The following is a 9,876-nucleotide window of genomic DNA, read 5'->3' as shown; positions in this document are numbered from 1 at the left end:
TCTTGTCACTTGCTCCGGCCTCAAGCAGGGGTTTTACACCTACATGCCCTTGCTGGGACTGGCCTCTCTGCTTGGACCGACCCCACCTGTCTTTAAGGCAAAGTCCCCCTCCTCAAGGCTGAAACCACACCACATCCTCCACCAGCCACGCCTCCATCTACTCTCCTGGCAGATCAACGGTTCCTTTTCCTGTGTTCCCACTGGACTTGGCTCCTTCCTCCCTCGGGGCTCTGGTAAGCTGTTTGGCATTTCGTGGATTGATTCATTCTCTGCATTATTCTAAAAAGTATTAAAGTGGTACTGACAGTGATGTTCTGCCCCCACTCTGGACTGAGTCTTCCTTCAGGCTGGTCCCATGTTCAGGTATCTCCCCATCAACAGTGTCTAGCACACAGTGGGTACCCAATGAACAGCAACCGAGTGGGATGAGGCCATTAGGGAATCATTCATTCACTCGGCAAACATGCACCCTGTGATGACTGTACGTGGCAGGCACTGTGCTCGTCCTGGGGATACAGTAATGGCCAGGCTGACGTGGTCCTTGCTTTCATGGGCTTGGAAGCAGTCAGAGCTAAGAGCCCTGAGGAAGGAGGTTGAGGGCTTACTCCCCCTTCTCAGCCCCCCCCCCCCCGCCCCGCCATCTTTGTCAAGTGCTCCCTGTCCAATAATAATGTAAGATAACGGGTCGACACCACAGTTCTTAGGACTGATAAGCGGCTACAGGAAGTACAGAAATGTGTCAAGATAAACCTCTTGGAAAGGAGTCAAATGTTACCTGCTTCCTCCTTCACCAACTCAACCCTGCCCCAGACTCAGCAAGGGACAGACAGCTCTGCGTCTGCAAGGCAGCCTTCCTGTCACCCAAGGCGTGGGTCCCATTCCCCCAGCTGAAATTCTTCACCTACCCAGGCCTGGACCCGGACTCCACAAGCTGTCTGACCTGGACCCCTCTGCCATTTGCTGTGTGACTTTGGACAAACGTCTCTCAGCCTCAGTGTCTCCTTCATCTGTGAAATGTAGACATTAATTTCTCTTTCTCACCAAAGTGTTCAGGGATGAGTAGGGCGATGCCTGAGGTGTTCAGCACAGAACCTGAAGTGCTATTCTTCTTCTTTTTAAAAAAATATATTGTTATTGATTTCAGAGAGGAAGGGAGAGGGAGAGGGAGAGGGAGAGGGAGGGGGAAAGGGAGAGAGGGAGGGGGAGGGAGAGGGAGGGGGAGAGGGAGGGGGAGAGAGGGAGAGGGAGGGGGAGAGAGGGAGGGGGAGGGGGAGAGGGAGGGGGAGAGGGAGGGGGAGAGGGAGGGGGAGAGGGAGGGGGAGAGGGAGGGGGAGAGAGGGTGAGGGAGGGAGAGAGAGAGGGTGAGGGAGAGGGAGAGGGAGAGGGAGAGGGAGAGAGAGAGACTTCAATGATGAGACAGAATCATTGATGGGCTGCCTCTTGCATGGCCCACGCTTGGAGATCAAGCCCATAACCCAGGCATGTGCCCTGACCAGGAATTGAAACGTGACCTCCTGGTTCATAGGTTGACACTCAATCCCTGAGCCACACCAGCCAGGCTATTCTTCTTATTATTATTATTACCTGTCCACTCGCATGAGTCTTAAGCTGTGACACAGCCTGGGGCCGTGGATTTGAGTCCCAAAGCCACACGTAGTCCCAGCTCTGCTGCTTGTTTGCTGTACAACTTTGGACAAAGCCCTTCATCCTCCTGAGCCCTCTTTTCTTCATTTGTCCAATGGCCATGATAAGCTCTTTTTCCAAGATGGTGGTCAGGGCACACAGCTGACATCTGGGGTCTCCAGGGCAACGAGCAGCACAGAAGTGCTTGGTCAAGAAAGAAGCTGTGGACGCTGGAGCTGCAGAGAGGAGACAGGGCCCTGGATAACTTGACCCCACGGTGGGGCTCATCTCTGAGGAAAGTCCAGCCCTGCCAAAGCAACCGCAGGAGGGACTCAGAATTCAATAAATCTAGGCGCTTTTTTCACAGCAACATAATTTTGAAGTTGATCATTTTGAATGGCCCGAGAATGATGTTATAAATATGCAAGTGGCTCTTGGCAGCAAAAAGGTTCCCCGCCCCTGCTGTACAAAGGGAATTAGTGGATCTGCCTGACCTCAGACCAGCAAACAGGGCACGCTGAGGCTGGAAATGCTGGTGGCCAGCTCCTGGGCGCCCCTGCGCAGCATCTCCTGTGCTGGGCACGGAGCGGGACTCCTGCCTCCTGCCCCCGGCTGGCGGGCTGGGAGGCCTGGGGCGGGCAGGTTCCAGCTGGACCTCAGGGCCAAGCCAGCGGGATGGTGGCCCTGCACGGGGCTCGGTAGCTGTTCTTAGCCACACAAGCTTGCATGTGCCCATCCATGGGCAGGGAGTGTGGGAACCCCAGAACTAGAGCTTTTGCACCCCATTTTGCTGGGATGAGCGAATGGAGGCCCAGACAGGTGAAGCCCCCTCCGCTGGAGTCACGCATGACTTGGCACAGGCCTGGGTGGGCCCCTCCCTGCGCTCTCCCTGGTCGGCTGAGCGGCTGTGCTCTGCTGACTCCCGCTGGAGTCATGTCCGGAGCTGGGTCCTGGGGGAGGCTCGGAGGAATCTGGAACAATCGGAGATTTGGAGATTCAGTGATTTCCTAATGCAGTGCCATCAGGAAGGGAGCGCTCAGCTGCCACGGAGGAGGGCAGAAGGGAGGACCGGAGGGCCTGCTTGTCAGAGGAATGAACCGAGGGCGGAGGAGAGAGGTCCGAGAGAGAAATGGAGATGGATGGCAGGAAGTGGGAGGAAGCCTCATTTGCTGGTTGTCGAAATGTCATTTCCTTGGAATTATTTGATAGGTCATTTCCCCTGAGATCTTCCACAGGGAGTTGAGTTCTGTCACACGGGCTTGTTCCTTTTCTTTTTTCTTTCCTCTCTTTTCCCTTTATCCCCCTCCTTCTCTCTCTGTTTCTTCGCACTTCTTCTCCCTTTCTCCCTTCCCTTCCTCCTTTCCTCTCTATTCCATGAAAGTGGCCCATGGCTCTTTGGGAAGTGGCCTGGGGTGGACCCCAGCAGCCTTAGGGGACTCGCAGCTGTCCTGTCCCATGTTTGCGGCCACGCGCTGAGGAGAGAGCCAGGGTACGCCGAGCCCCCACCTCGCCATCCCATCCTGCCTGGATGGTGGCAAAGCAGCTTCTTTTTTTGTTGTTAAGTCTCACCTGAAGGTATTTTTTCCATTGATTTTCAGAGAGAGAAACATCGATGTGAGAGAAACATCGATCGGTTGCCTCCTGCATGCAACCCAACTGGGGGCCGGGGATTGAGCCTGGAACCGAGGTGCTAGTATGTGCCCTTGACCAGAATTGAACCCAGGACCCTTCAGTCCGTGGGCTGACACTCTACCCAATGAGCCAAACTGGCTAGGGCTGGACTGGCTTTCTTAATTAAATGGAAAGGTAGCTCCCAGCCATCTGGCTTCGCAGGGCTGCCATGAAGGCCTGGTGTTTGTAAAAGCACCAGGTAGATGTGGAGAGCACCCTTCCCCTGGCGGGAGGAGCCAGCTGCCCCTCTCCCTGCCGCTGCTAGGAGGAGGCAGAGAAGGGATGTTATAAATATGCAAGTGACATAAATATCCACGGCCTCAGGCTGTGTCACAGCTTGGGTGACATCCCTTCTCTGCCTCCTACTAGCTCCGTGACCTGTGCTGGCTTCCGGGCCTGGCGCCGGAAGCCGGGAGGCTGTCGGTCCGCGGCCCGGCTCTGTCCTCCGCCCCGAGCTCTCTGCCACCGTCAGGCTGGGCACTGTCTCCTGTCCGGGGTGGCTCTCAGGATCCTCTCAGGGCTGAGCACTGACCCAAACTATCCCGACGTCACTTATCCACATGAACTTTGGCTTCCCCAGTGGCCTCCCTGTCCTCTGGAGTCACAACCCCTCATCTGAGGACCCTTCTAAAATGAAAGTTTGTTCCAACTGCATCAGAAAAAGAGAACCGCCAAGAGGATGCTGTGCCTGCTGGTGTCTACGCGGGCCCACTTCCTATCTGTGGCCTTGCGTGACTTCGGAGCAAATGAGGCAGAGAATTACCTGGAAACCGGAAGGAAAAGCCTGTGCCACAGTCATCGTCATGGACGCAGCAAACCCGAGTCCCTGCTGTGCGCTGGCCCCATGCTCCCGGCCCGTTGAGCTCCAGGCCGCCCTGCGCGCATGGCAGGGACGGTCCGACACGAGGCCTGGGTGTGAGGATGGGGACATGTCTGGGTGCCCGGGGCAGAATGCCCGGCTGCTGGAAGTCACTGAGGAAGCCGTAAGCCCGGAGCAGTGAGCCTGGGAGGTGGAAGGGTTCAGGCCCCAGGCACAGTTGGAGGACCCGTCTTTCTTCCACCTCATGCGATTTAAGGCTATTCCTGGCCTGCTGTTTGCTCAGTTGCCAATGGGAAGGCCAAGAAAAGGCTTCTTCACTGAGCACTCTCCCCAGAGGGTAGGAAGTGTCATCTCCAAGGCCACGCTGCTTGGGTGACATCCCTTCTCTGCCTCCTACTAGCTCTGTGACCCTGGGTAAGTTACTTCACCTTCCTGTGCCTCGGTTTCCCCATCTGTAAAATGGGAATAACAATGGCACCGTTCTCATAGGGCTTCTGTAAAGCTGAGTTGTAAAATGCTTAGAGCCTGGCATTAGGTGAGCTCTGTAGGAGGTGGTGCCATCATTGTTAAGGAGCTGGTGAGGCCGGAGGGCACTGCACCTGCTGTCTGCTTGGTGCCCCAGGCTCAGTTCAAAGAAGACTCCAGCTGCTGTGCTAGTGAATGCCTCCAGGGCAGTGCCCCAGCCGGGGAGCAGTGGGGGGAGGCGGGGGCACAGGGCCAAGGCTGCTTCCTCTCCTGCTGTGAATGTTCCTCGGGATCCTGGGGGTGGGGGAGGCTTGATCCTGGGCCAGAGAGATGGACGGGGCCTGTGCTCACGCTCCCCCAGAGCACTGGCGATGGTGACAGGGGCAGAAAGGCACTGCTCCTAGGAAGCTTCCTCCCTCCCCCTAACCAGAGGGCCCACATAGCTGCCATTCATCAGAAAGCCTCCCAGTGGGAGCCCCGCACAGCTCGCGCCCCTCACATCCAGCTCCTGGAGCTGCGGGCAGAGCAGGCTGGCCATCAGGCCTGGAGTGTCCTCCCCTCTCCTTCCACGGACAGGAGTCAGGAGTGGGGGGCGGAGACCTGGCAGGGACACGGTGTGGCAGGAGGGCTCTTAGATGAGAACTCAGATGAGGAATGAATTCAATTCCTTCTACGAGGCTTCAATGCCCACCTCTGTGTTAGAAGCTGGGAGAGGCCCAAACGAGATGATCTGGCCTCCACAGGGTGCAGCAGGAGGAACACGGATTGGCTTCAGCTCAAATCTTTAATCCTCACCCGAGGATATGCCTTTTTTAGTGATTATAGAGACAGAGGAAGGGAGAGAAGAAACCCGATGTGACAGAGAAACTTCCATCAGTTGCCTCCCATACTCGCCCTCAACCGGAGATCAAACCCGCAACACAGGTATGTGCCCTGATCCAGAATCGAACCTGCAACCTTTTGGTGCACGAGACGACGCTCTAAAGAACCGAGGCCCTGGCCAGGACCAGCTCAGATCCTGGTCATGCCATTTACTGACTAACAGGGCCTTTGGGCAACTTGCCGGGATGCTCTGAGCCTCAGTTTCCTCGTCTGTAACGTGGGGTTTATGATCGCTGTGGCCTCACGTCATGAACGGCAGGATCAAATTAGAAATTTCCTGGAAAACACTCCGCCCTGGACACTCCTACTGCTGTTGGCCACTGGGTGCGCGATCAGAACTCTGCGTTCAGATCGCAGATCTGCTCCTTTCTAGCTGTGAAACCGGGGCAGGTAGGAACCTCTTTTTCGCTCCAGGAACCTCGTCTATTAAATGGGAATCATACTCTGACGTAGAGCGTCTGTGAGAAGTCAATGCAGGGTCTACCCCGTCCTGCAGTGGACGCCCAGTGAATGTCAGTTACAGTTGTTCACAGGAGTTACAGCGATGACATGGTCAGAAGGAACCAGAGTCAACCAGGTTTGCGTGCATCTTCTGTTCCACTCGGCTGTAGCTCCCCGGCGGCAATCACACAATAAGTATTTGCAGATTGATCGAGGATGATTGATCCTGGCTGCCTGTGACAACATCCCTTGAAAAAGCTGGAAACCCCAAGCCCCCCCAAGGCCCGGCCCTGGGCCTGCGCTGCTGGAGGTGGCCTGTCTCCCCTGCAGCCCTTCGCCCCGCCCTGCACCCCGTCCCCTTAGGTCAGGTATTTGCTTCCCTGAGAGCTCGTAAAACACTGCTGCACTGAAGTGTGCTTTCACTTATGCCAGCAGACCGTCACGCCAAAGTTATTTTATTATGAAGAGAGCAGAAACCCGTAGAAAAATATTTTTAGAACACAACAATAGAAATCATATTTCAGTTCTTTCTTGAATTTAAAAAATAAGATCATGGACTACACGCCTGATTTTTTAAGTCGACTTCAAATAGGGGCCCTCCTGGAGCTGAGTTTTGGGGGGATCCTGGAATGTGGGCTCACGCCATCTTGGACACGCTGGGGGAGTGAGGACTGGGGAGGGAAATTGGAGCCGGGCCTCTGACATCACTTAGCATTTCTCCGGACATTCATTACTCATTCAGTTAATGAACAATGAACACCTACTAATTCCCAGGCCCTAGGCATTAGGGCCAAAATCACTGACCAAGAGCCACCTCTCCCCGCAGGCTGGTAAACACACTGCTCCCACACAGAGCAACAGTGCTGGTTGGGTGTTAGGAGGAGGTGCATTGGGTGGGCAGAGTCCGGAAGGCTGCCCGGAGGAGGAGGCCCTGGAGCTGGTTAGGAGCAGAAGGGCACCAGGTGCAGAAAGGGGGAAGGGACAATCCAGGAGCGGGAACAGCACGCACCAAGGCCAGGAGGGTGAGTGACAGCACAGCGGGCTCTGGATAACTATTCTAGAATGACTGCAACAGGAAAGGCGATAGACCAGGCAGCCCCTTCCTCAGGCGCCTGCAGGGCTTACACCTGACACTGGCTTCCCCCCGAGGAAGCTGGGGGTTGACGGATGCTATCCATCCACTCATGAGTGTTTTCTGAGCGGAGGGCGCTGTCCTGAGGTTATGAGGGGCGGTGGAGGCAGGTGTGGTACTCGCATGGGCTTCTGTCCTCAGGAAAGGCGGCATCTAATCAGAGACTTAACCGCTGAGGGAAAGAGGCTAAGATGGAGAGACAGAGGCCCCTGAAGGAGCAGGGTCCCGGGGGCGGGCAGGGCTAAGACCAGGATGCAGGAAAGGCCTGTGGGTCGGGAGGAGGGATGTTTCCCCTTTGAGGTCAGCGATGTGGGTTTGGTAGAAGGAAAGAGGAGCAGGAAGCTAAGTGCTACTGAAAGAAGCTTGGTCTGCGTGGTGGGTGCAGGCGGGGAGGGAAGAAGTCACTGCCTCATTCAATACACTAGACAGTGACGCTGAGCACTGCAGGGACCAGGGAGGAGCCAGACCATCCTTCCCGCCCCAGGAGCTCCCGGCCCCTTTCTTCCTGGCCTGCTGCCCCGACCCACCCCGCCCCTCCCCAGTCCTCATGATGAAACCATGTCTTTAAAGGCCATCGGAAATGTCCCCTCCTCAGGAAGTCTGCTGGCTACTCTCTCCCTCCTCGGGACCCCGGGTGCTCTGGTCTCTCTGTGTCTCCCTTTTCCTGTGTACACTTAAAAAAAAAAAAATTTTGTATTGATTTCAGAGAGGAAGGGAGAGGGAGAGAGAGATAGAAACATCAATGATGAGAGAGAATCACTGATTGGCTGCCTCCTGCACGCCCCTGACCGGGATCAAGCCTGCAACCCCGGGCATGTGCCTTGACCAGGAATTGAACCATGACGACCTCCGGGTTGTAAGTCAATGCTCAACCACTGAGCCAGGCCGGCCGGGCCTGTGTACACTCCTTACCTGTCCTTCAACCAAACTGTGAGATTCTTGAGGCCAGAGGCAGCTTTCTCTCTCCCCCAGGACCCTAGTGCTCCATAAAAGCGTGTTGAATGGATGAAGGAAGGAAAGGAATGAATGAATGCATTTCAAGAACCCAGGTCATTTTTGACTGTCTGTGGCCTGTTCCTAAGCTGAGCGCCTCCCTTCCATCGCGCTGTGGTCTGTCCCAGGGCTGGCTGCTGGGTCACATGCTTGTCACAGGCCCTCTGCACGGTGGTGAGGTCATGGGCCCCGGCAGGCTGCCCGGGCTGCCGGGTGTGAACTGGCTGTCAGTGAGCCCAGGTTTGGGCAGCACCAGGGGCCTGAGCAGGCTCACCAGAGGCTCCGGAGACCCACGTGCTCACCAGGTGCTGGAGCCCAGGCCTGCCTCCCTCGAGGTCTCTCCTTGCTCTGCTCGGGCCCTCGGGTCCCTGCAGGGCCAGCCTGTCCGGGGCACCGACAGCCGCTTGGCTCGCGCTCAGGGGCTCCCTGTGGGCCCTGGTCCGACAGCAGGCCTTGCTCAGGTGGGTCCCAGCCCCTGCTTCAGCCTGTCTTCTGTCATCCTCCGCACACCGCACAGAAATTGGATATCCATCGGCTCCACAAATCTTGATCCCGTGTTCACTATGGCCTGGCTCAAAGTTAATCGATGGAATTTCCAAAATAGAGCACAGTCGGCTCCTAAGGAGCCCACATGGGCCAGCAGGGCCGAGGGGCGAGGCACACGCGGCTGATTCCAGCGCATTCCCGCCCCAGCAAGAAGCCCGGGTGGATGTGGGAGCCCCAGGGGAGGGGGGGGGGGTCAGGAAGGGCTTGCAGGGGGAGGGCGGTCCAGGCAGAGGGAGCAGCAAAGACAGAGGGCAGAGGTCCCAGGTGGCTGAGTGTGGGGACAGGAGGTTTTATGGGAAGGGGACTGGCAAGGCAGGGGCAGGGCCGCAGAACTGTCACTGCCCTGTCCCCACCTGTGGAACTAACCCCTCCTTAAGGCCCACTCAGCTGCCACCTTCCGAAAGTCCTATCTCACCGCCCACGCGGTTTCCTCCTTCTCGGCATTGTACTCCTCTGACGGCCTCTGTCGTGCCCCAGCCGATTTCAGCCTGTGTGTGTGCCTTCCCTGCCACCGCGGTGCCAGCCGGGACCGCCTCTAGAGCAGGACAGGCCATTTGGATACGCTCCACAAACAGCTGAGAGGACCCGCGTGGTCCAGGTTTGGGGTCCTGGGAATGCAGCAAAGACCGAGAGAGGCAAGTTGAATGGAACGACTAAGTCCCCACCCAGATCACCTCTGTCCCTTTATCAGGCTCGCCAGTGAGTCAGGAGGTGGCTTGATAAGGACTCCGTCCAAAAGGAGGGCAGTTGGCTGGTGCCACTTGCTGTGTGACCTTTGGCAGATCTGTAACCTCTCTGACAGTTGTCACAGTAACGTCCCCCAGGGCTGTGTCCTGAGCAAAGGCGATAACAAATGTGGGAGTTCTCTCTACTCTCTCACCTTTATTAACGTATAATTTATATGCCCCAAACCATACATATCTAACGTATACAATTTGATGAAGTTGGACATATGCACATGCCCGCAGCCACAGGCAAGGCATGGGCATACCCACCACCTCCGAGGTGTCCGTGTGGCCCTGGGTGTTCTGTGTGGCTTGGCTTGTTCTGTGCTAAGAGCATTCACCATGAGCTCTGCCCTCTGAACAGAACTGTAAGCGCACATCGCAGTGCGCCGCGGCACGCAGCCTTCTCGCCAAACATCCCGGCTCACGGGACCAGGCCAGCGACCAGACCACCGCGTGAGGTCACGTTTGTTTAGGAAAAATTCTCAACTACAACAGCTTTGGTAGTCGGAGCCCGCCTGCCGGTGCCGGTGCCGGTGCCGGTGCCACGGGTAAGCTCTTGCCAACGTCTGTCAGAG

The sequence above is a fragment of the Myotis nattereri genome, assembly GCF_964212035.1.
Source record: "Myotis nattereri genome assembly, chromosome: 18".
Taxonomy (NCBI): domain Eukaryota; kingdom Metazoa; phylum Chordata; class Mammalia; order Chiroptera; family Vespertilionidae; genus Myotis; species Myotis nattereri.
Note: the sequence above shows the minus strand (reverse complement) of the source record.